The sequence below is a fragment of the Mesoplodon mirus genome (genome assembly GCF_964341445.2).
Source record: "Mesoplodon mirus genome assembly, chromosome: 2".
Taxonomy (NCBI): domain Eukaryota; kingdom Metazoa; phylum Chordata; class Mammalia; order Artiodactyla; family Ziphiidae; genus Mesoplodon; species Mesoplodon mirus.
Genome location: NC_138977.1, coordinates 200,490,591 through 200,518,561, shown reverse-complemented (window position 1 = coordinate 200,518,561; position 27,971 = coordinate 200,490,591). Strand labels below are relative to the sequence as shown.

The 27,971-nt window shown below is 38.8% G+C and overlaps 1 protein-coding gene across 1 annotated transcript in view; it reads right to left on the bottom strand.

Annotated features, from left to right (window-relative positions):
* Nucleotides 1-26,561, bottom strand: part of R3HCC1L (R3H domain and coiled-coil containing 1 like) — a 72,287-nt gene extending 45,726 nt beyond the window's left edge. Inside the window, exons 1-2 of the mRNA XM_082610174.1 lie at nt 26,474-26,561; nt 4,151-4,259 (exon numbers count right to left, since the gene is read on the bottom strand). The gene's annotated coding sequence lies outside the window, so the exon portion shown is untranslated. The remainder of the gene's footprint in view (nt 1-4,150; nt 4,260-26,473) is intronic.
* Between the last annotated feature and the right edge of the window lie 1,410 nt (nt 26,562-27,971).

The window sequence follows — 27,971 nt, the reverse complement described above, 5'->3', positions numbered from 1 at the left end:
AAGTAGAGACTACTAGGCTTAATCTGTGCTAAGTGTCTTATATATGTTATCTCATTTGACCCCAAGTACATACTAAGAGGTAGCTATTATTTTCTCAATTTTACAGATGAGAAATCTGAAACTTACTTAAGATCACACAGCTTCCAAGTGTTGGTTAGGATTTCGAAGTCCCTGCACTTAACTACTACAGTAGACTAGAATACATGCCTTCTAAAAAATGGGGTAGGGCCTCCCTGGTGGCGCAGTGGTTGAGAGTCCGCCTGCCGATGCAGGGGATACGGGTTCGTGCCCCGGTCTGGGAGGATCCCATATGCCGCGGAGCGGCTGGGCCCGTGAGCCATGGCCGCTGAGCCTGCGCGTCCGGAGCCTGTGCTCCGCAACGGGAGAGGCCACAACAGTGAGAGGCCCGCGTACGGGAAAAAAAAAAAAAAAAAAAAAAAAAAAAAAAAAAAAAATGGGGTAAAACAAAGCATAGCATAGTTTTAAAAAACAGAAATACCAAAGTGCAATAATAATGAAAGAGAATAAATGTAAAGGAGATGGAGTACTTATGTTAGAGATATAGTTGCAACAACTCTATGTCTCCTTCCTCTTTGTAGCTACAGTAACAAGTGTGAAAGCTGAATGTGGCTAAGAAACTGAGACACCAAAAGAAGCAAGCTTCATTTTAAAGCAGGCAAAGAAAACATCAGATAATTAATAAAAGCTTCTCTTATACGCAGATTGAAAGTTTACTAATTAGAGTTTCAAGGATAACAAACAATTATCTTAGAGTACAGTGATATCTTCAGAGAACTGCCCCTTTAAGGATCAGGAAGACTGTACAGAGTGCTACAAAAGGCTTTCAAAGTAGAATAATCTACTGAACAAACATGGCTCAGGTACTAAATCGTATTCTAATCTATTATTTTTATGATACAAAAAGCAAGATAAATGTTAAAGGTTGGTAAAAGCTAACAACAGGTGATGGCATTTTCTTGCAGCAAACAAATATTTATTAAGTGCACATATTGTACTGAGACCTATGCTGGGACAGTGGAAACTGTAAAGTTGGACCACAGGTAAGAACATGGTTCGAACCACATGAATAATGTAGGCTCCTCTTTAAGTTATCTCTACCTAATTGGGAAGATAAGAAATTTTAAAAAAACAAAAAAAGTTGTTTTAAGGTAGTATATAATTGCCAAACAAAGAGAAAAGTTGTAAATGATAAAAGGAGAGCTATCACTTAGGGCCTGGAACAGCTGAAGATGTCATAAGGTAGGAGGAACTGGAAGCTGGTATGTAGACTGAGAATTGAAGGGAGATATTCCAAGTAAAAGGAAGAGCCTGAACAATTTGAAGGGGCAGTAAGCAAAAAGCATTATTTTGGGACTTCCCTGGTAGTGCAGTGGTTAAGAATCCACCTGCCAATGCAGGGCATACGGGTTCGAGCCCTGGTCTGGGAAGATCCCACATGCCGCCGAGCAACTAAGCCCGTGTGCCACAACTACTGAGCCTGCATGCCACAACTACTGAAGCCCACACGCCTAGAGCCCATGCTCCGCAACAAGAGAAGCCACTGCAATGAGAAGCCTGCACACCGCAACAAAGAGTAGCCCCCGCTCGCGGCAACTAGAGAAAGCCTACGTGCAGCAATGAAGACCCAACTCAGCCAAACATAAATAAATAAAATAAATAAATTTTTTTTAAAAAGCATTATTTTGGAGACAGCTATAGAAACTACTAGAGCCAAAGGTTCAATATAGGAAAGTGTGGAATATTCTGCCAGAAAGATTGTTTTCAGCCTGGAGGGCCTTCAACACTAGGTTTAGACATTCAGTACCCCAAGCAATGGAGAGTCAAGTCTAGACCCTACAGACAATTCCTGAGAAGTGATACTATTACTGTGTCTCTAGTTCTCCATACCTTCCCTTATACCATCTGCCCATTCATTTACCCTGTCATCTTTTTTAAAAGGTACCATCAGGTAAAGGTGATAAGATAGCACACAATGTTAACACTGACATCTCTCATGCTTGCTTAACCCGATGGTATCAATGAGCAAGTGTGACATTTAACCAAAACCCAGAAACATGATCAACAGGAGGGATGGGCTCCAAAACAATGTGCCCCAAGTCTAATCCCATACTCAGTAACAAACATTACATCTAGGGGAGCAATCAAATACACTTATTTTGTATAACCATTCTCACAACCAGAGAAAGAATTGAACCAAAGCTTGCCCCACATTATTCTACTCCACAATCCAATTAATACCCAGAAACTCATGCCTTGATACCTGATGAAGACTCCTATAGTTGGCCAGGTGTTTCTGAAACAAACAGCTGGTGATACATGTATATGTGTATAAAATCTAATAAACAAATAAGTAACAGGATATACATTTGTCTGAGATAAAAGCCCAGTCATTTTGGATCTAGATATGGTAACTGGCCTTACTACCGTTGCAACAGTTCCTAGAAAAGATAAGACCCATCCCCATTACACTGATTTTTATAGTTTCATTTTCTAGCATGAAGTGATACTTCTAGTCTCTTCTAAACTTTTCAATCTATCCAATCCCTACTCTCATCAATAGAACATCTAACCTTACAGTTTTGAAGACAGAATGAAACAATAACAGCTTGAAAGGAAAAGTGAAACACACTACTTCTACCCCACCAAAGCCAACTCCAGCTGTTCGTTTCACAGTTGTATCAGTAGAGCTCACAAGGAGAACAGCTACCATTCTAATTGCCCACAGAACCTGAGTTCCTCTGCTCTTCTCTCATCTCTCCCCCTTCCCATCTCCTCTGTAACTTGCACACGACCACCTCACTCTGCTGTCCATCCTCCCCAACTGCTGCCCAACAACTCACAGGCTGCCACAGATTGTCAGCACTGTGTTTGGGGACTTGAGAACTACCCCTGTGGGACAGCGCAGTGTGTTAGGACAGCATTTGCCCAGACACAATGTCGCTCTTTATAGCCAGTTGCAAATTAGTTTCTTCTTAAAAAAAATAATACTCCCAATAAGACAGGTACAAGGAGATTTTAAATAACCAAGATTAAAACTCACTTGGTTTGCTCTGAGATCTGGGCCGTTTCAGAGTCAGGTACAATAAAATCCCATGCCTCTACTCACACGAGCCATGCACATCATCTAGGAACATCTGAAGTCAGCTTTCCAATGCTAACAGAAGCAAAGAGGCTACCAAAAAACATATCAAAGGAGAATCTTCCTTCCCCTTTTTTCTGTGCCTATGGCTCCTCATCCTTAAATTTTATTTGACAGTACTTTGTTTTAAGCTCACCTCTCAATATCAACATTAAAAGGAAATTCTGGAAACCACCAGTATCATTTCATTATAGTTTCCATCCAATTCTTTGCCATGTGCTTCAGCAGCACACGAGTACAGTCATCTTCTGACCGTTGCTGTGACTGACCCTCTGAAAAATCCTTCATCCTATATATCAGCTTCCCAGTTGCCACTGGCTACACATGAGAGTCAGAAGCTGGAACCGACTGAAAAGATCATTAGAGGATGTGGGGAAGAAAAACCTCTCACAAAACAGGTCATATCAACTTAAGTCTTCTTAGAAAGAAGAATTAATTAAAAATAAACATCTACAGAGTAATATTTTTAAAATTAAAATCAGTTTCACTAGTTATCTAATTAGTTTTCAATTCTAAGTTCTTTGATAGCATTACTCATTCTGCTTTATTATGCTTTACCGAGGATTTAATTGCCCATCTAGTCTTCCCGAATCAGTTCATCAAACCCCTACAATAAAACTGCATCTTTGCTGCTCCCTATCTGAACTGCAGGGAAGCTAGAGCTGGACAGGAAGGATGTTAATTCTCAGTTCTTACAGTCAAAAGAGACTGAAAAGAGCAAAGATAGTAATTCACCTTTGAGAACTAATTCCAATATTTAACCAGCCCCTGTTCTCTCTACAAGAAAACCAAAATTTAAGAAAGACAGTAAATAGAAGCAAGAAAATCTTCAAAAGACCCTGAACGTCTTTCAGGATATTGCCACTTTCAAACTTGTTTTACATGAGAGTTACAAAATAAAATGACACTTAAAAAACAAAATATAAGCAAAAAAATAGAGTAAATAAACAATATTTCTAAAATATACATAAGTATAGTTAACTGACTTACCAAATAAGTGACATTTATTTTTTGAATAATAAAACTCTAGAACGTGCAGATAGACTGTGTCTGAGGCAAATGGTACAAAAAGTTCCCTTCTGACAGATAGCAGCCTCACCTGGAAAATAACAGTAATAAAAGTTATTTTTATAAAAATATGTAGTTATCACTTCTTTGACACCTGTCTGTGCATTTAACTTTCATGATCTCATTTCATGAATACTAACAGTTTAACACAATGTTTTACTATAGAATGTGCATTGAAAATAAACACACACTTTTTAGAAGCTCAACAACAAAACAATAAGGAAATGTCATCTTCTCTCATTCTCAGTCCTCTGAGAACTAGTCTGAGGGGGGGACAAAACATCTACTAACTGCCATCAAAAAAAGAGAGAGAGAGATAAGAAAATAATACAAATGATCAAAACACAAAAAGATGTTCAACTTCTAGTCATTACTATAGTTCTAACTTTTAGGATGGCACATGGTGGATGTTCAATAAGAATATGCTGAGTGGGGCTTCCCTGGTGGCGCAGTGGTTGAGAGTCTGCCTGCCAATGCAGGGGACACGAGTTCGAGCCCCAGTCCAGGAATATCCCACATGCCCCGGAGCAGCTGGGCCCGTGAGCCATGGCCACTGAGCCTGCACGTCTGGAGCCTGTGCTCCACAACGGGAGAGGCCACAACAGTGAGAGGCCTGCGTACCGCAAAAAAAAAAAAAAAAAGAATATGCTGAGTGGATGGCTGGATGGATGAATAAAAAATAAACCTTATCAGTTAGCAAAGAAAAAATAAATCACATCAGTTAGCAAAGAAATCCAAAATAAATATATTTTTTTACCCATCAAACTGGCAAAGATGAAAGAAAGAGCAATAAGGTCCTGTTTTGGTAAGTACAGGCTGAATAGGACTCCACACTGTTCATGGAGGTACACATTTTATTAATGTAGAAAGCATTTTAACAATATTTCAAAATCTTTTATATATCAAAGGACCTTTGGACCAGGCAATTCTCCTTCAAAGAATTTGTCATAAGGAAATAAATGGATTTCTACAGGATACTTATTCCAGAACTATTTATAATAGTGAAAAATTATAAATAACTTTAATGTCCATCTATATGGGCCAGGTTAAATTATGGTACATTTATACTATGGAAAACAATACAGACATTAAAAAGAATAATGTGGGGCTTCCCTGGTGGCACAGTGGTTAAGAATCTGCCTGCCAATGCAGGAGACACGGGTTCAAGCCCTGGTCTGGGAAGATCTCACATGCCGCTGAACAACTAAGCCTGTGTGCCACAACTATTGAAACCCGTGTGCCTAGAGCCTGTGCTCCCAACAAGAGAAGCCACCACAATGAGAAGCCTGCACACCACAATGAAGAGTAGCCCCCACTCGCCGCAACCAGAGAAAAGCCCGTGTGCAGCAACAAAGACCCAACACAGCCAAAAATAAAATAAGTAAAATAAATTTATTTTTAAAAAAAGAATAATGTAGTTCTACAAATATTGGCATAAAAATCTACAAACCATATTAATAAGTTCTTAAGAAATGGAGAATTTAACAAGAAGTGTTCAAAAACAATATAAAGAAAACTTTAAAACATCCCTGAAAGACAAAAAGTAGATTTGAACAAATGGAAAGATATTCCTCATTCTTGGATGGAAAACTCAACATTATAAAGATGTCAGTTCTTCCTAAATTAATTTATAAATTTAATGTAATCCCAATAAAAATCTGAATATGAGCAAGCTTTTTTACAGAGACAGACAGCTGATACTAAAATTCAACAGAAAAATAAACTTGTAAGAATAGCCAATAAAACATAAAAAATTTTAAAGCTAGCCCTTGATATACTATCAAGCCTCTATAATTAAAAGTGTGATAATGATGCAGGAATAGACAAACTGGTATAAAAGAACAGAAGTCCAGAAATAAACTCAATGGAAACTTAATATAGGATAAAGGTGGCATCTCAAGATATTGGGCAAGATTGTACTTTTTAAAGAAAATATGTTGAAACAACTAATTAGCATCTAGAAAAAGATTAGCAACTCATACATTATGCATTAAAATAATTCCAAATGAATCAGGGATCCAAATGTAACAACTAAAACCATACAAGTACTAGAAGAAAACGTGTGTGAATTCCTCTTTACCCTGGGTAAAGGGAAAGGTTTTCTAATTACAACCCAAAATTCAGATGCAACAAGACTGAAAAATTGGACCACATAAAAGCTCAAACACATGCACAGACGCACAGACACACAGACACACACACACACACACATAGAGTAAAAGACAACTGACAAACTGGGAGAAATATGTGCAACATATATCACTATAAACAGCTAATATACCTAATATATACATATTTATTTATATATATATATATTTTTAAAGACACTTAAAAATTGAGGGAGAAAACATCAAAAACCTGATAGAAAAATGAATTTAAAAATACAAGACAATTCACACAAAAAGATATTAAAATGGCCTTTATATATTCTATGAAAAGATCATTAACTACTACTAAGTGAATATTAAAACTATGTCGAGATACTATCTTTCAAACCATAAACAGGTTAGCAAAAGTTTAAAAGCATACCAACATACTCTGACGATGAGGCTGTGGGAAAACTCATGCATTGCTGGTGGGAATTCAAATTCGTACAACCCCCACAGAAAGGGATTTAGCAATACTTAAGAAAACTATATTTGCTTTTAAACTTTTGACCCAACTCTCCTATTTTAGGGATTTACCCAAACATACATTTCCAACGTACAAAAATATATATAAACAAGGTTAGTACTGCAGCAATGTTTATAAATTCAAAATACTGGAAATCGCCATAGAGAATGGCCTCACAGTAGAGTACTATGCAACCCTAAGAGGGAGGAAAAGACAAAGGGAGGGAGGGAGGGAGGAAAGGACAAAGGGAGGGAGGGAGGGAGGGAGGGCGAGCTCTACAAATTGATATGTAATGGATTCCAAAATATATTTAAGTGAAATGTTAAATTAAAAAAGCAAAGTACAAAAGACTATCTATAGTATGCTAAACTTTGTGTAAAAAGTTAAGAAATAAGAAAATAAACGTGTATCTCCTCAATCCTGGGGGAAAAACACACAAGAAGGATAATTCAGAGAATGGTAAGATTGGTTACCTATAGAGGGTGGGTGGAAACAGGGTAAAAAGAAACAAGAAATGGGTGACAATGCTTTGAGTATATATATATATATTTTAATACAATTCTGACTTTTGGAACCATATTAATGTTTCACATGCTCAAAAATAAATAAGATCAATTAGGATGGGGAGAAAAACTTAGAATACAATAGAAATGAACTGTATTTCAAATAACTAACATAACCACGTTATAGGAAGAATGTTGGGGAGAGAAAACTAATCCAAATAACTTTTGAACATGGTTTCTTGCTCAGTGATGTCCAATAGAAAGACAATGGGTGCCACATATGAAATTTAATATTTTCTAGTAGCCACATTAAAATAAAAATAGGTAAAATTAATTTTATTAATTTATTTTACCTAATATATCTAAAATATTTCAACATATAACTACCATATTATTTAAATATTAATGAGGTATTTCACATTTCTTATTTCATACTAAGTTTACAAACTGTGTACAGTTCACACTCACAACACATCTCAATTCATGTGGTTAGTGGCTACTTTATTGGCCAGTGGAGGTTTAGACTATATGCCCATAGGCTACAGGAAAAAACTATAAACAAATATTGAACTCTACTTACTAAGTGTCTTTTAAGTAGTGGTATGAGTTAGCAATTCTTAAACTATTTTCTGGTATTCCAGGATTAGGCCAATAAGTAAAAACATGAATAATGGGGGCAGGTTTCTCACTTTTGGAACAGGGAGTTATAAATACAGAATGAATAAACCCTGTCGTGTTGGACTGGAATCAGAGGTATCAATATAAACTCATTGCTTTCAGTAGACAGATAAAGATGTATATGAGCATGTGTGGACACACACATATCACATATTTCTATTTCCTAGATGTCTACTGAAAGGGCCTAAAAGCAATGATACTGACACCCAGCAGCACTGTCGATGGACATCTAGAGTCCAGATCCTGGCTTATAGAGCCATTCTCTACTAAAACAAACCAGGGCTTTTTGAGGAAATAACTTATTGCAGGACTCAGGCTGGGAGAGTGCAAGATAAGCCTAGAACATCTTGTGGTAAGAAGTGAGGAAGTGCTCCAAGAATGACAAGGGCAAGGCAAAAGGAGACAGGAATCAGCTTGAATGGGGCTCCCACTGGCCAAATCAGGAACAGCGTCAAAATAAATAATGAAATAAAGTCTTATAAATAAGTGTAGAAGACATGATGGAATTAGAAAATCACCGTTTAGGAACCATCATGAAAATGATTCAGGCAGAAACCACCAATGGATACTAAAGTTAGTGAGTAAAAGTTCAAGGAGTAACAGGATATTTATAAAATCTCAAAGTATTTTTGCAAAGATGCCTCAAAATTACAAACAAAATGTCAATGCACTTAATCCCACTGAACTGTACACTTAAAACTGGTTAAAGTGATACTTTCTGGCCTTACATTTAGGTCTTTAATCCATTTTGAGCTTATTTTTGTGTATGGTGTTAGGGAGTGTTCTAATCTCATACTTTTACAAGTACCTGTCCAGTTTTCCCAGCACCACTTATTGAAGAGGCTGTCTTTTCTCCACTGTATATTCTTGCCTCCTTTATCAAAGATAAGGTGACCATATGTGCGTGGGTTTACCTCTGGGTTTTCTATCCTGTTCCATTGATCTATATTTCTGTTTTTGTGCCAGTACCAAACTCTTAGAGGAAAACATTGGCAGAACACTCTATGACATAAATCACAGCAAGATCCTTTTTGACCCACCTCCTAGAGATATGGAAATAAAAACAAAAATAAACAAATGGGACCTAATGAAACTTAAAAGGTTCTGCACAGCAAAGGACCATAAACAAGACCAAAAGACAACCCTCAGAATGGGAGAAAATATTTGCAAATGAAGCAACTGACAAAGGATCAATCTCCAAAATTTACAAGAAGCTCATGCAGCTCAATATCAAAAAAACAAACAACCCAATCCAAAAATGGGCAGAAGACCTAAATAGACATTTCTCCAAAGAAGACATACAGATTGCCAACAAACACGTGAAAGAATGCTCAACATCATTAATCATTAGAGAAATGCAAATCAAAACTACAATGAGATATCATCTCACACCAGTCAGAATGGCCATCATCAAAAAATCTAGAAACAGTAAATGCTGGAGAGGGTGTGGAGAAAAGGGAACCCTCTTGCACTGCTGGTGGGAATGTAAATTGATACAGCCACTATGGAGAACAGTATGGAGGTTCCTTAAAAAACTACAAATAGAACTACCATACGACCTAGCAATCCCACTACTGGGCATATACCCTGAGAAAACCATAATTCAAAAAGAGTCATGTACCAAAATGTTCATTGCAGTTCTATTTACAATAGCCAGGAGATGGAAGCAACCTAAGTGTCCATCATCAGATGAATGGATAAAGAAGATGTGGCACATATATACAATAGAATATTACTCAACCATAAAAAGAAACGAAATTGAATTATTTGTAGTGAGGTGGATGGACCTAGAGTCTGTCATACAGAGTGGAGTAAGTCAAAAAGAGAAAAACAAATACCGTATGCTAACACATATATATGGGATCTAAGAAAAAAAAAAAGGTCATGAAGAACCTAGGGGTAAGACGGGAATGGAGACGCAGACCTACTAGAGAATGGACTTGAGGATGTGGGGAGGGGAAAGGGTAGGCTGTGACAAAGTGAGAGAGTGGCATGGACATATATACACTACCAAACGTAGAATAGATAGCTAGTGGGAAGCAGCTGCATAGCACAGGGAGATCAGCTCGGTGCTTTGTGACCACCTAGAGGGGTGGGATATGGAGGGTGGGAGGGAGGGAGACGCAAGAGGGAAGAGATATGGGAACATGTGTATATGTATAACTGATTCACTTTGTTATAAAGCAGAAACTAACACACCATTGTAAAGCAATTATACTCCAATAAAGATGTTAAAAATAATAATAAATTTTTAAAAAATGGTTAAAGTGATAAAAATTTTATGTTATGTATATTTTACCACAAAGAAAAATTATAAAAGGAAAAATAGTGGAAAACCTGGCAGATACTACCTTAATGAAGTGATCCAAGATCACATGACTAATATTTCAACATTCTGTGCCTCCTGACATGATGCCCTGAGAAGCATAACATTACTCCTGTGGTACTCGTGCCAGAAATGGATAACCTGAATCCAGTCATGAGAAAACAGCAGATATACCCAAATTACAAGCATTTTACAAATTAACTGGCCTGTACTCTTCAAAAATGTCAATCTCATGCAAAAACAAAGACTGAGGAAATGTTCCAGATTAAAGGAAACTAAAGAGACATAACAACTGAATACACTTCATAAGCCAGAATTTCCTTCTGCTATAAAACAGGACATTATTGGGACAATGAGTGAAATGTGAAAAAGTCTGTGGACTACATAATAATATTACATCAATGTTAATTTCCTGATTTTGACAACTGTACTGTGCATTCATACAAGAATGTCCTTGTTTTTAGAAAACGCACTCTGAAGTATTTAAGTATACAGGGGAATAGGTCTGTACCTTACTCTCAAACAGTTCAAGAAACAAATATTGCAGGTTGCGGGGAAGAGACGGAGAAAGGAAATACAGTAAAGTGGCAACATTTGGGGTATCTGGGTAAATTTTTTGTACATTCTTGTAATTTTCTGTAGTGTGAAATAATGTCAACATAAATTAAACAGAAAAAAGATGTTAGCACAGTACGTGGCACATAAATCAAATACATAAATCAAAACAAAGAAAGACACGGGATATGGAAAACAGGATATCCAACACAAGAGAGAAGTGAAGGAATATTGGTGAATGGGAATTCCAGGATGCTAACTGTGAACTAGAAGTAGAATGCAACCATTTCAGATTAAAGCTTTGTGACAGAGACAGGCATGTTGAAGGCAGTCATCCCCAGGCTCTCCGCCACAGTACCATCTTTTTAATACAACACAACAACTAGAGGATGTGCTCCACTCAAGCAAGAGGGTAAATGAAGAATGAAGAAGATAAGAGTTCCAATAATATTGGGAATCATACCCAAAACAGAGAAAAGTCTAAGGATGACAACAAATGAAAATCATCCCAGGAAAAGAGCTGTGCAGCAGGCCCAAACAGTAGGCTCAGACAGGAGGACAAAGAAAGTCTCCAGAAGAGAAATTTCCAAGAATTATTTTAAAAAAGAAAGAAAATTTGAAATGACAGATTACTGTCACTGACCTTGTGGAAAACTGCACTTAGAGGCCACTATTTAAGACACTATAAGCAAATAAAATTTGCCCAGACGTAATAATGTAAATGCAACATTAACTATTTGATTTAACCAAATATTGTAACAGAAACTGGGAGGCCAGGGGAAGAGTAGCAGTGGTGATTGTGGTTTAAGAACAATAAAACTGGGCTTCCCTGGTGGCACAGTGATTAAGAATCTGCCTGCCAAGGCAGGGGACACAGGCTCGAGCCCTGGTCTGGGAAGAACCCACATGTCACGGAGCAACTAAACCTGTGCGTCACAACCACTGTATCTGCACTCTAGAGCCCGTGAGCCACAACTACTGAGCCTGCGTGCCACGACTACTGAAGCCCGCATGCCTAGAGCCCATGCTCCGCAACAAGAGAAGTCACCGCACCGCAACGAAGACCCAATGCAGCCATAAATAAATAAATAAATAAATGTATAAGAACAATAAAACTTTATCATAACAGAAATACAACATATAATGAATAAATTGGTGAATCAAAAGACAGCATTACACACATATTATTTTAAAATATGGAGATTTGTAAATGCCAGAAGGAACAGCTTAAGGAATTGAAAGTGGTTACCTTTAGGGAGAGGACTAGAGAGAGTGGGCAGGAATGACACAGTAACTATTCACTATATTTTGTTATAAACCCTTTTTAAACTACATCTATTTTAAACTATATGTCTGTTGACAAAATATAAATAGCAACATATGAATTTCTTATCTTAAATATATTGTTCATCATTCAAAAATATATAAATAAAACATTTTCAACTGAAAGGGACAAAAATCCTAGGGAAAACATAGTCCCTTTTTTGTTAGAAGACCTTCATATTTCCAACACTAAAAGAACATAAACATACAAAATATGGAAGCTTTAAAAAAAAAAAAAAAAACTCTAAAGCAAATAATTACCTATTTAGTGGATAGAGAGAATTCAGTCATGGTACTACTAGGAAGATTGTAGGTCTGACCTTACTTACAAATTCATTAATGATCAGGACAGTGCAAATAACATATTTAATTAAATATGCTCATTTATCTATTTTGGGAAGTATTAACAGCAGTGAGAGAGAGTGGTAATATAAAAGGACAGAGACAGATTAAAAACAGTGGCCCAAAACAACCAAATAGGAGAGTGGATAGAAGGCTAGGTAAAATTAGAAGCTGAAAACAACTAAAGAAAGATATCAGAGGCTTAATTATCATCAATTTTACTGCATGCTCCTGCCATATGAAGAAATTCTGGCAAACACTAATGTTAAGTGAGAAGATATATATATTATATATATAATATATATGTCACGCGTGCATACATATATATACATACCCATAATCTTTTTCGTTATAAGAGACTGATAATACTAGTTAAGTAGGGATTCATGAAGGGATTACACCCTAAAAACAAAGTACTGTTGATGCAATTTGGTAAGAGTAGTTTCATACTCATAGTTTCGCCAAGTACTGAAACTCTTATCAAGGATTACCAATAATGAATTAAACTATCCTAAAGACAATTAACTCTGTTATCTACCTGATAGTCCTCATCTAGCTACCCTTGGATTATCCTTATTGTTCCTGTTTTTTCTTCCCAGGCACTAACCATTCAAAATAGTTTACATTTCCCAACCTCTCCTGCAGGAAGATGTGGCTATGTGACCAATGGAATATGAGCAAAAAGTGGTATATATAACTTTTAGGAAGTATCCTTAAAGGGAGGGAGATATGTTCTTCTCTTCCTTCTTTCTGCTGGTTCGAATGTGGATGAAAAGGCTGGAACTCCAATAGCCATCTTAGACCATCAAGTGAATCCATGCACAGTGAAGCAACAACATGACCCCATGATAAACTACAACAGTCCTAGACTACTTCTGGAATTTGTGACATCAAGAGAAATGAAATCTATCATGCTTAAGTCTCTGTTATTTGGTTGCAAACAAATCTAATCCTAATTAATATAACCTCTATACTAGTGTACACTCCTTGTTTTCTTTCGTTCTCTAAACAATCTTCCACTGCCCTTCTGCCGGCTCGTTTTCTGCCTCCCACTCCCTTACTATGAATATTCCCCAATATTCCATCCTTGGTCTTTTCTGCTCTTCTCCCACTAAGTTCTAGGTCAAACATTCTAAAAAACCTCATCACTATATGTCTGATCATTTATTTGAGCTCTACTTTTATCTCCAGCTGTCTATCATTCCATTTGTACAAGACATAATTAAACAGGAACACAAGTGATTTTTAAAACAAAAAAGATAAATAGCCAAAGTGGTGGTGGTAGTTGTTGTGATGGTAATAAACAGCTAATATTTACTGAGCTTTTAATACTTGCCAGGCATTGTTCTAAGAGCTAACCCTCACAATAATCCTATGAAGTAGGGCATATTATCACCATCCTCATTTTAAAAATGAGGAAGGCTTCCCTGGTGGCACAGTGGTTGAGAGTCTGCCTGCCGATGCAGGAGACACGGGTTCGTGCCCCGGTCCGGGAGGATCCCATATGCCAGAGCGGCTGGGCCCGTGAGCCGTGGCCGCTGAGCCTGCGCGTCCGGAGCCTGTGCTCCGCAATGGGAGAGGCCACAACAGTGAGAGGCCCGCGTACCTCAAAAATAAATAAATAAATAAATAAGTAAAAATGAGGAAACTTGAGACCCAGACAAGTTAAGTAACTTACTCAATACACAGAACTAATGTACTAAAGAGATCATTCCAATCTAGGCTTCCAGAACCCACCCTCTTAACCAGCGTGCACTAGCACCTCTTCTAAGGATGCTGTCACAGCCTTTTAAGGTTGTCCTCAGCAACGATGACAGTTATTTAAATATCCACCATGGTAATAAATTTCATGCCTCTGCAGATTAACTTTTAGGAACTGTCAAATATCACTTAGAAATAAAAATGGTAAATAAGATGAGTGATCAAGCAAGATAATACTCTTGGGCAAAAAAGATATGACCATAAAGTAATGAGACTGGTTTTCTTATATGGTTCTATTGGTTCTGAAAGCAGTTCCAAAAGACAAATTCCAAAGAATATTTATTTGCTAGAATAAATGCATGGTCTTAAAAATGGATTACTTTCAAAGGGACAGCATTCATTTACATTATTAAGTTCTTTATTTTTAAAGCACCAGATTTTTTCAACTACCACTCAAATTATCCAATACCTAAAACTTGTACTAGCAGTTGAACTCATTATCTTGCTCCCTAGACCTATCTGAGATCCTTTCTCAGATAGTGTCTTTATCAAGACACCACAATAGGGACTTCCCTGGTGGTCCAGTGGTTGGGACTTCGCCTTCCAATGCAGGGCGTGCACCGTTCAATCCCTGGTCAGGTAGCTAGGATCCCGCACGCCTCGAGGCCAAAAAACCAAACATTAAAAAACAGAAGCAGGTACTGTAACAAATTCAATAAAGACTTTAAAAATGATCCACATCAAAATAGATTTTAAAAAAAAAGACACCACAATACGCTTGACTTGTCAGGCTCAAAACTTTGAGGTATTCCGACTCTTTCAGCTTTTCTAACCCCATTCTTATTGCTCTTCCTTCACAAGAGTTATCATGTTTTCTCTTTCCATATTATTCCATGATTGTCCTATTGAGATACCCTACAGCCACTCCCTGCTTGAGGTTATCCCACAGAGCTACCAGGACAACCTTTCTCAAATACTGTTTTCGTCATATGACTTTCAACAAAAATACCATCATCTATAGGATCAAATCTAAGTTCTTCAGCCTAGCCTTCAAAGCTTCCCATTAATTTTTCATTACCCCCACAGACATGTAAACCTGACAAATCACATCTCTTTACTACTCATCATCATCAGTAAAATCAAACTTCCATTTGTGCAATATTGTTAAAATACCCTTTTTGTCTCATTCAGTTCACATATATTGTACTTTTTTGCTTCTAAAGTCTCATCACCCTATGTGGAATTTTCTTCTGTCCTCTCAAGTCAATTTGTGATTCTATCACGTCCTTCAAGATCCTCCTCTTCCATGAAGCCCTAATAGCCTCAAATAGATACTGCTATATTTTGCATTCCTCAACATATAGTTCATCTAGTAGAATGGGAAGAATTGCAAAGATTGACCAGACTATGTAACAAAATAGACAGCCCAGAAATAAATCCACACTTATATGGTCGATTAGTCTATGACACTGGAGGCAAGAATACACAATGGGGAAAATATAGTGTCTTTAATAAACAATGTTGGGAAAACTGGACACCCACGTGCAAAAGAATATAACTTGACCTCTTTCTTACACCAAATACAACAATAAACTCAAAATGGATTAAAGTCTTTTTTTTTTTTTTGCGGTACGTGGGCCTCTCACTGTTGTGGCCTCTCCCGTTGTGGAGCACAGGCTCCGGACGCGCAGGCTCAGCGGCCACGGCTCACGGGCCCAGCCGCTCCGCGGCATGTGGGATCCTCCCAGACCGGGGCACGAACCCGTGTCCCCTGCATCGGCAGGCGGACTCTCAACCACTGTGCCACCAGGGAAGCCCAGATTAAAGTCTTAAATGTGAGACCTGAAACCATAAAACTGCTAGAAGAAAACACAGGCAGCCTGCTCTCTGACATCAGTCTTAGCAATATTTTTTTGGATCTCTTTCCTTGGTCAAGGGCAACAAAACCAAAAATAAGCAAATGGGACTACATCAAACTCAAAAGCTTTTGCAAAGCTTTTGCAAAGCATCAGCAAAATGAAAAGGCAACCTACTGAATGGGAGAAGATATTTGCAAATGATATGTTCGATAAGGAGTTAATATCTAAAATATATGAAGAACTCGTACAATTCAATGTCAAAAATTTTAAAATGGGCAGAGGACCTAAACTGACATTCTTCCAAAGACATACAGTTGGCCAACAGGCACATGAAAAGATGTTCAACACCACTAATCATCAGGGAAATGCAAATCAAAACCACAACGAGATATTACCTCACACCTGTCAGAATAGCCATCATCAAAAAGACAAGAAATAACAAGTGTTGCAAGGATGTGGAGAAAAGGGAAACCTCGTGCACTGTTGGTGGGAATGTAAATTGGTACAACCACTATGGAGCTTCCTCAAAAAATTAAAACTAGAACTACCATATGATACAGTAATTCCACTTCTGGGTATTTATACAAGGAAAACAAAAATTCAAATTCAAAAAGGTATATGTACTACAATGTTCACTGCAACCTTATTTACAATAGCCAAGACATGGAAACAACCTAAATGCCCATCAATAGTTGAGTGGATAAAGAACTTGTGGCATTTTTACAATTAAGTATTATTCAACCATTAAAAAGAATGAAATCTTGCCATTTGTGACAACATGGATGGACATAAAGGGTATTAAGCTAAGTGAAATAAGTCAGACTGAGAAAGACAAATACTGTATGATTTCACTTATATGTGGAATCTAAAAAACAAAACAAATGAACAAACACAACAAAACAGAAACAGGCTCAAAAATATAGAGAACAAACTGGTGGTTGCCAAAAGGGAGAGGGGTGGGGAGTGACAGGTGAAATAGGTGAAGGGGATTAAGATACAAAATTCTAATCATAAAATAAATGTCACAATGATGTAATATACAGCATAGGGAATACAGTCAATAATAATGTAATAACTTTGTATGGTGACAGATAGTAGCTAGACTTATTGTCATGATTATTTTGTAATGTATAAAACTGTCAAGTCACTATGTTGTACACCTGAAACTAACATAATATTGTTAGTCAATTAAAAAAAATTTTGACCAAGGACTTCTTTTGTATGAGTGACTTTCCAAGGAGTGGGTTAACTTTCATCAGATTGTTGCACCAAATACCTTGAAAAGTTCATTTGACGGCTGACACAATGGAAGCCCAGAGATAACCTATAACTTGCCCCAGTTTTCAGCGTGGCACTGGCAATGCCAGAAGTTGAACCTGTCGCCTAAGTTCCCACACAAAATGAATACAAATTTTAAGGTCACTGTCCAGTAATATAATTCATGCTCACTCAAGAAACAGACTTAGACACTATTCATAAACATGTTATGTTTTTTAAAAAGCAGAATACAAAATTTATGTACAACAGCAAGAGATTCCAATGTAAGTGTGTGTGTGTGTGTGTGTGTGTTGCATTAATATACATACACAGAAAATAGAGTGGAAGGAAATAAATCTCAATGTTAACAGTTACTTCCAAGTGGTGAAAATATGGCTGTATTTTCCAAATCCTTGATAATGAGCACATACTGAACTTGTGATAATAGTAATAAGAAAATACTTTAAAAATTAAAACTATCTGACATTATGGAGTTAAAGATAAATTCCTCAACCTTGAACTCAAGTGTCAGAGGCAAAGAAAGTTTTCAGACTACTCAAGGAAACAAACAAGCAGTACAAAAAAAAAAAAAAACCACGATGGCAAAAAAGGAAAGAATAGCAATGTCACATTAACAATATTGGTGGCAAAAACCAAGAGCTACATGGCTCCCTGGGCTCGTCAAACTCCAGTACTTACTACATCACTGGCTCTTACACCAGAAGAGTCAAGAGGCCTGGAAATTCTGAATGTATTGAAAGATGGTCACACTGATGCAGAGAACTACCGATCATATAAACAAATCAAGACTATTTCTTTTCCTTCTGGGTCTTCTCCTAAAATAAAAATGTGAAATGAAAGCAGAAAAGTTCTGGGAAGATTCATATGATAAAAAAGTTTAGAACCACTAAAGGAGGTTAATAAGTTTATCTTTTCCTAGCACTAGGTTTTTAATTCCAGTCCAAAATCCCCTATCCAAAACTCCTGGGGGTCAGACAGGCTTCAGAATTCAGAAAAAATTTGCAGGTTTTTAGAAAGGTTGATATGGTACATATTCTATGTGTTACAAAATATTCTAACCAGCGTCTGGGGCAATACTCTGTAATTAAACAAGTTGAAATTTTTGTGGAAAAAAGTATAAATCACTATACTACATAATAAAGACTACAAATAGCCTTATATCAGTGCAGACTGGCTTTTGCTGCCAACTGAGGTTGCTACAAACTTCTTAAAAACTTTCCATCTTCACAACAGTTTGAATTTAGGAACCATGGGTAAGAAATTATGGAATTCTAACTGATTACATCTGAAAGGTGAGATCATAGGTTTATTTTGTTTCTTTCCTGATTTTCCAAATTTTCTTCAGTATATTATTTATATGTAACTGATTATTTACAAAATAAGACTCCATTGAATTTTTTTTTTTTTTTTTTTGCGGTACGCGGGCCTCTCACTGCTGTGGCCTCTCCCGTTGCGGAGCACAGGCTCCGGACGCGCAGGCTCAGCGGCCATGGCTCATGGGCCCAGCCACTCTGTGGCATGTGGGATCTTCCCGGACCGGGGCACGATCCCACGTCCCCTGCATCGGTAGGCGGACTCTCAACCACTGCGCCACCAGGGAAGCCCTCCATTGAATTTTAAAAAGGGATGGAACAAAGTATAGAAACTCACCAACTTGCAAGCTGGGTTAAAAAAGGAAATAAGATTTTGTTCAGAGTCTAAAAGTCAAGGAAGTAACTTGAAATAGCTTTGAGTTTAAAAGCCTTTAAAAGTTTAGTATAAGTTTTTTAACTAAACACAATTAACATTACTAATATGCAATAGGATACTTACTCACTAACATTCAGAAAGTGATGTTTTATTAACTCATTTTTTAACTTACTATTTTTCAGTCCAGTAACTGCTTGTGACCAACTGTCTTTCCCAAAGATGGCACCTATCCCCCACTTCCATTACCTCCAATGTTTTTCTTACAAGGTTGACTCTGACACTCCTCCTGTGAGAAGTGGGTTCAGTGTAACCACTGCTCTCTCCTTGAACATGGCAAGCTTGTGTCACTATGTGACTTCCAAGTCCAGGTAACAAAAGGCAACACAGCTTCCACTTGGTTCTCTTGGGATGCTTACTCTTAGAAAACAGCCACCACCATGCTGTGGAGATGCCCAATTAGTCTATGTGGAGAGACCATATGTAGGTGTTCCAGGGGACAGTCAACTTCAATCATGAGGCACATGAGTGGAGAAGGCTCCAGATTCTAGTTTCCAGCCACAAAATTACCACCAGCTTTCAAGCCTTTCTAGCTAAGGTTCGAGCCATCTCCACACTGCCCTGTCTGAATTCTGGCAGAATCCATAGCATAATAAAATGCTGTTTTATTGATACATCACTAAACTTCAGAGTGGCTTGCTATATATATAACGAAAGCTAACCGGAAAAAGCACCCCTTTCCTAGTTCAGTAACTTCATATTAAACACACACACACACACACAGCCTAAAATCAAGCTTTTCTCAACATTAAGGAAGATCCAGTCTGCCGATGAGAAACTGGACAGAACTATTTAAATAGGAAAGTTTCTAATTAGAGAACTTAACAATTCATCTCAAATATATTCTGAGTACTTACTATAGGTAAGACACTTGGTTAGTCTAAAACACAAATATGAATAACAGATAGCCTAGTTATTAATCTAACCTAGGGAGGTAGGAAATAAAAATAGGTATACAAATACTATAGTTTATGGAAGTACCTAAGTGCCAAAATAGGAATATAAAGTTAACTCCACCACAAATAGTTAATTTTAAAATGATTTTGGGGACTTCCCTGGGGCACAGTGGTTAAGAATCCACCTGCCAACGCAGGGAACACGGGTTCAAGCCCTGGTCCGGGAAGATCCCACATGCCACGGAGCAACTAAGCCTGTGTGCCACAACTACTGAGCCCGCATGCCACAACTACTGAGCCCGCGTGCCACAACTACTGAAGCCCGTGCGCCTAGAGACCGTGCTCTGCAACGAGAAGCCACAATGAGAAGCCCACAACAAAGAGTAGCCCCTGCTTGCCACAACTAGAGAAAGCCCACAGGCAGCAAGGAAGACCCAACGAAGCCAAAAATTAATTAATTAATTAATTAATTAATTTTTAAAAAATGACTTTGGACTTATAAACAGCTTTTTGGTTCTGTTAGGAAAGAAGAGCTTTAATAAATACCTAAAAAAAAAAAGGCTGTAAGTAAACATGAAAAATGCAGGCCTCATTATGCGTTGCTTAGATTGCGAGATTATGAGTTTTGTTGTTCTTTAAATTTTTCTGTATCTCCCAAGTTTTCTACAGTAAGCATATATTAGATATTTTTAAGAAAAAATATTTCTAAAAAAGAAAATAATCATTTTATTTCATTTAAAAAAATGTGTTTAAACTATACTATGAAGGGGTCAAGTAAGTAGTCAACAAGCCTGTAACAAAAGTTGGCTTGGTGTTTATATGTTTAATATGCAAAATAAAGTTAGTGTTTAAGGGAAAATTTTAGTGTAATAAAAACTGCATAAACATGTTATTTGATTTACTGTTAATATCTGCATTTCTTCCCTTTCCTGGCTAATTACAAATGTCTACAAGATCTCCCCAAATAACAGTCAAAAACTAACTCAATAAGCTCCCATCTCTTGGTCATGCCCTCCTGGTTGTTCCCCCTCACAGTCTTTCTCCAGCTCCCTCCCTGCATCCACCTGTCATTTCTAAGTCAGCCCTTCTCTCTACATCTCTGATTACCCTTCTTTCTAACTCTAAATGCCTCGGTCTGACTATCCCTCTGTGTTTCCAATGTCCCCTCTCTATCTCTGACTGACCCTCACTCTCTGCCTTTGGTGTGTGTGTATTCCTCTTTCTATCTCTCCCTAAGTGACCCACCCCAGAGTGTGTGTTTTCCCCTCTCAGACTCTGCCTTTCTATAAGTCTCTCCCCTATAGTTACCCCATTTCCAAGAAATTCTTGTTAACTTTTCCCTCTAATCTTTATAAATAAGCAGGCTTGATATTATTAACTCTATTTTACAGATGATAAGGAAAAACAAACAGGATTATTGGTATAAATTTGAGAGGTGAAGATTTAAATCCAAGTGCTTCCCTTCTTTCTTTAATACTCTTCTGGTATTCCATGGCAAAGAACTTGAAACAGTCCAGATGCAAGCCAGTATTAACAGTACACATATTTTTTCCTAAGAGGCAAACCTGATATTAAGGAGCACCACACACCATTTGCCCATATTTTTGCCTCTTTACCAGGTTAAACAGTCATGAACTGTCAGCCACTTGCCCATTCCAGAAATCCATTATCATCATATGCACAGGTTAACCCGTGTTATTTGGGAACCTCAGAATACTAGACACCAGAACCTGGTATTTCCAACGGTGCTTCTCTGCTTGTCTGTTTTTATTCCTAGTCCCAAACCAGCCATGTTTGACTTTAAAAAATAAAAAGATACAAGAGGGACAATAGATAGTAATGAAACTGAAGAGCAAATTTGAAGAATGAAAAACTAGACAGAAGGCTAGCATGAGATTCTGAAAAATACACACCACAAACTGGGAGCAACTGGTCCATGTTTTACTGAGAGGAGAAAATCCTCTTCAAATGCAGGCTTACCGCTGCAAAGCAATACCCTATAACTTCTCTCCTATCTAAACCTCTGACAACTGGAATTTCTCTGTAATTCAATAAGCTCTTAGGAGTTACCCCGGCTTCATCCATCCTACTGGGCTCATTAACAGAAAACTCTAAATGTTTTTCCCCACTAGGTAAGAGCACATTTTCGGTAGGTGGCATAGTAGAAGTAGGGTTCTCTTTCAAGACATGAAAAGCCTAGTTCCATTTCTTCTCACTTCTCCTGTGGGTGGGAAGCCTGAACCCAATACAATTCAACAACTAAAAGAAACGTCTAAATTATAGTTCAGGTTAGTGATTGTCAAAGATCATCCTACAGGTCACCAGTTTTATACACAGTGTGAGGGCTAGTCTTGTATTATAGGTTTATAATTAAAAATCTCTACTTTTACTTCTGGCACTAGTTCATTTACTTCTATTATGTCTAATGAGTGCACAAGTGCCAAATCAACAGTATACCAGTCTTATCATTCATTCTGGTGAGATATTTTGTGAACACTGAGCTTATGGAGCTAATGAGGACAGGGTCACAGATTCAAAAATATTAGCCAATTAATTTTGCTGTTTTTCAGGGTTCAGTGGTCACAGTCAACAAACTTAACCTTGAGTAACAAAAAAATACAGTGATCATGTGAAACATTTTGGGAATGAATATATATGTATCACCAAAATTCATGACTATAAGAAAAAATATAATAATAAAATTAAATATAGTAATAATAATAATACCATCTTTCACTAAGCCTGAAAATGGGTCTACCTTCCAAAAACTCAAGTAAAAACTAATCAAGAGGGCCTCCCTGGTGGCGCAGTGGTTGAGAGTCCGCCTGCCGATGCAGGGGATACGGGTTCGTGCCCCGGTCTGGGAGGATCCCATATGCCGCGGAGCGGCTGGGCCCGTGAGCCATGGCCGCTGAGCCTGTGCGTCCGGAGCCTGTGCTCCGCAACGGGAGAGGCCACAACAGTGAGAGGCCCGCGTACAGCAAAAAAAAAAAAAAAAAAAAAAAAAAAAACTAATCAAGAAAATGTTTAAAACATAAAGGAAAAAATAACACACGATAGCACACAAAGTAGACTTTAATGGAAATGACTCTCTACTGTCATAGTTTATACACACGTCTGTAGTAAAAACAAAATAGTTATCTTGCTGATTCTTAACTATATAAGTCAGGATGAAACTGGCAAAGCGGAGCCAGGGAAAACCACATCAAAAAAGACAGTAAAGGAAACATTTGCACCTGCAGACATCCTGTAGTCAACACAGCATCTGAAGGAATGAAAAGTAAACATTTCAATTCTTAACTCTAAGACTTTGCTTTGACCAACACATCAGTTTTCTCTATTAGGCATTCCTCCTTGGTTCCTCTGAACTCTCACTCCTTGCAGGTACACACACACCAGTGCCACCATCAGCACCTGTCACTAAGTGTTTCTACTTTCAAAGATGAGAGTCACCAGATCTTCTGGACACTACCCGCTAGGCTGAACTTTTACAGTCAAATACTCTGGCTTTAAAAAAAAAAAAGAAAGGTGGGGAGGATGGGGAACCAACAAAAAATGCTCTATAAAACTCTGTCCTACATAAATCACAGAAAGATCATTTTGATCCACCTCCTAGAGTAATGGAAATAAAAACAAAAATAAACAAATGGGACCTAATGAAACTTTTGCACAGCAAAGGAAACCATAAACAAGACACAAAGACAACCCTCAGAATGGGAGAAGATATTTTCAAATGAAGCAACTGACGAAGGATTAATCTCCAAAATACACAAGCAGCTCAATATCAAAAAAACAAACAACCCAATCCAAAAATGGGCGGAAGACCTAAATAGACATTTCTCCAAAGACACACAGGTTGCCAACAAACACATGAAAAGATGCTCAACATCACTAATCATTAGAGAAATGCAAATCAAAACTACAATGAGGTATCACCTCACAGTAGTGAGAATGGCCAGCGTCAAAAAATCTACAAATAAATGCTGGAGAGGGTGTGGAGAAAAGGGAACCCTCCTGCATGGTTGGTGGGAATGTAAATTGATACAGCCACTATGGAGAACAGTATGAAGGTTCCTTAAAAAACTACAAATAGAACTACCATATGACCCAGCAATCCCACTACTGGGCATATACCCTGAGAAAACCATAATTCAAAAAGAGTCATGTACCGCAATGTTCACTGCAGCTCTACTTACCATAGCCAGCACATGGAAGCAACCTAAGTGTCCATCGACAGATGAATGGATAAAGAAGATGTGGCACATATATACAATGGAATATTAATCAGCCATAAAAAGAAACAAAACTGAGTTATTTGTAGTGAGGCGGATGGACCTAGAGTCTGTCATACAAAGTGAATAAGTCAGAAAGAGAAAAACAAATACCGTATGCTAACACATGTATATGGAATCTAAAAAAACAGTACTGATGAACCTAAGGGCAGGGCAGGAATAAAGACGCAGATGTAGAGAACGGACTTGAGGACAAGGTGGGAGTGGGAGCTAGGACAAAGTGAGAGAGTGACTTGGACATACATACATTACCAAATGTAAAACAGATAGCTAGTGGGAAGCAGCCACACAGCACAGGGAGATCAGCTCGATGCTTTGTGACCACCTAGGGGGTGGGATAGGGAGGGTGGGAGGCAGGTTCAAGAGGGAGGGGATATGGGGATATATGTATATGTATAGCTGATTCACTTAGTTGTACAGCAGAAACACAACATTGTAAAGCAATTATACTCCAATAAAGATTAAAAAAAAAAACTCTGTCCTAGTAAATAGTCAATATCTAAGTCATAAACACAGAGAATTGTTCTGCTACAAGCTCCAATGTACAGACAGAAAACTGCATTCTTACTATGGGTTATAAATGAAGCACCAGTCCAACAGCACACCCCAACAACAAGAGCATTCTGGAAACCTCTAAAAGTAAAAAATAGCCTAATATAATCTTTAGATAAAATGCAATTGCTTAAAAAAATTAAAAAAAAAAACCCTGCAATCTGAGCACTTCTATTTACAGCGTTTTTTTTAAGTTTATGAGTTAAGGATAACTATCCTCATTTTACAAACAACAACAAAAAAGAAATGGAATCTCAAGAAAATACTTTACCTAAAATTATCACCGTCATTTTTTACCATCATCATAGCCATCAGTTACAACAGCAACAAAATAATGAGCACGTACTCACTCCAACACTACTTTATATTCACATCTCATTTAATGCCTATAGACAAACACCTTGTGAGTTAAATGCTATCATCTCCATTTTAGAAATTAGTAGACAGGCTTAGAGAGGAGAAATAATTTGCCAAAAGTCATAAACTAGAAGTCACAGCACCGGGATTTGAACTCAGATTTGTTCAACTTTGTATATTCAACTAAATCACTGTACTGCCATCCTCTTTGTTTTTAGAACCACATTCAGGTATTCTTCAACCAATGATTGCAGAATAAATACAAGATTACCTCATTACTATACCTCCAAACCCACAAAAAGTTGTTTGTAAAATCCTCTCTCTCTACAAGGGGAAAAATAACACAAAAAGCCACCTGCTTGGAGTCTCAGAGCTGAACAGCCGGAATAAAAACTAGACTGGAATACTGGTTGTTTATATTCTGAATTCTAACTATAAGGTAACAGACTCCTAACACATATACCTAGGGTAGGTGAAAATAACCCCAATATTTCTTGTTTCAGCTAGTACACACAGGATAGTGGTACCGTATCAGAATCAGAGCTAGGTTTAGCACAAGCAGTATCTGAAAACGGGGAAGAGACGGCAGACCAGCTGGGGACAGGCATCAGCTTAGCACATGTGAGGAACATTAAGCGCTTTCTGGGATACTCGTACCTGTGCAGAACTGAGGAAAGGACGGTTATAACAAAGCGAGAGGGGAGCGAGAGAGAGTGTGTGTGTGTAGACAGAAAGATAGTGAGCTTGCTGTATTTGAAACGTGCTTTCTCGCACATGTCACTTCTGCTGAACCCCATAACACCGGAAGGCAGGCAGGCCAAAGACGATTAGCCCCATTTTCCGGACTGGGAAAACGAGGCTGCAGTAAATGTGCTACAAAGGATCACAGGTCTAGCAAGTGGCATACCCGAAACTCCTCCCAGGACATCAGGTTCCAAATCCCGTGCTTCTTCCCTATTCAACCCTGACAGGAGGCTTTATTGATAAAGAAAACTTTAAAAAATCGGACCTGGAGTTTTCCGAGGGCGGCCCAAGAAAACCAGGAAGTACACCCTCTCTACTAGACTGCTCACTCCCAGCCGACAGCCCGGGGCTCCCTGGCAGCGGAGCAGACTCGCTCCAGAGAAATCGCCCGCAGCCCCGGGGTCGTCTCGGGCGGCCCCCGCCGTCCACAGCCCCGTACCCCTGGGGAGAGAAAGGGGTCGCCACGTCCCCGCTCAGTACCTGTTGAAACCAGGAAAGGAACGGCCCCTCCGCAAACAGTAACTGGGGAGAGGGCCCCAAGCGAGCACGCAGCCCTGGGAAGTAAAAAGGGCCTTGAGAAGGTCCCCAGCAACCCAGGGCCCGCAGGGGTCGAAGGGCGGGAGCTTCCCAGTAACCTCCGTCCCAGGAGGGGGCCGGCCCCACGCCTCACGTGAAGAGAAAAACACCGGTAACAAACAAAAGGGAAAGAAAGCTTGTGCCAAGTGTGGAGAGAGAAGTGGAAGCGACGAGCCCCAGCCTGGGGTGAGGCGAGAGGGAGGGACAAGGACGCGGAGCGGATCGTTACCGGCGGCACAGTCGCTCCCCGCATACGCCGCCTCCTCAAAGTTCCAGCTCTTCCGCTCGCGCCGTCGGGGCGCGCGCCAGGCCTCGGCTCCGCCCCCCCAGCGCCGCGGGGCCTTCTGGGGGCTGTAGTTTCCGCGAGGCCTGCCTCCGCGGGCCGCCTCCCGGTCACGTGGGAGGAGGAGGCAGTCAAAATGGCGCGAGAGGGCAGGTGTTTGCGCTCCTGTCTGCTCAACCCTTCCCCTGCCTCTTAACTGTAAACGAGCTCAAATCTCCTCACATACAGCTCAATCATACCATCCCTCCTCTTCTTTTCACAGACAAGTTTCTTGAAAAAATTAGTCTAAACTCGCTGTCTCCGCTTCCTTCGTCCTCTACCCGGCGGCTTCTGCCCCCACAGAAAGTGGTCTTGTTGCCATCACTCATGTCATCTAACTTAAGCTTTAGGCACCATTTGACGCTGTTGGACATTATCACTTATTTTCTGACACTATTTAGATTTTCCTTCTTCCTCTCCGGTCATTCTTCTCAGTCTCCTTCAACTATTCTTTTTCTAACCGGCTTCTTAAATATTAGTGTTCACCAGAATTCTTGGAGAACACTAATATTTAAGCGTCCCTTCATGTCCCACAGGCATCTCAAATGTAGCAATTTCAAAGTGACTCTTCCCTCCTCCCTATTCACGAATATTCACTCCAACCTTCAACCTAGATTCCTCCCTCTGTCTCACTCCTTCATCCACTTATGTCCAAATGGGCACCAAACTGTGTAAATTCTGTGTCCTGAGTATCTCTTGAATCTGCTCCCTCTTCACACCACTGCCAGAGATTTAAATCAGATCCGTCTCATTTCTTACCTGGTCACAGCGTGGGCTTCCTTTCTGGTCCCAGCACTTCAGCACCTCTGAGTCCTCCCTACTGCCATCAGGCCTATTTATGCAGCCAGCAAAATTTAATCATATCACAGTTTTGGTTAAAGCGTTTAAAGGATCAACTTGATTGGCTTTGGGAAGAGAAATGGAAGTGAATCTCCTAAGTGGTTTTTACAAAATATAGACACCAGCCCCACTACTTACTCTCCATTCTTACACATGTTGTTGTTCGGAGGTTCAGAGAAGAGAGATTTATAGCAGATCTTATTTCAGGGTAGGTGGACATCGGCATGTTTTAAACGTTCC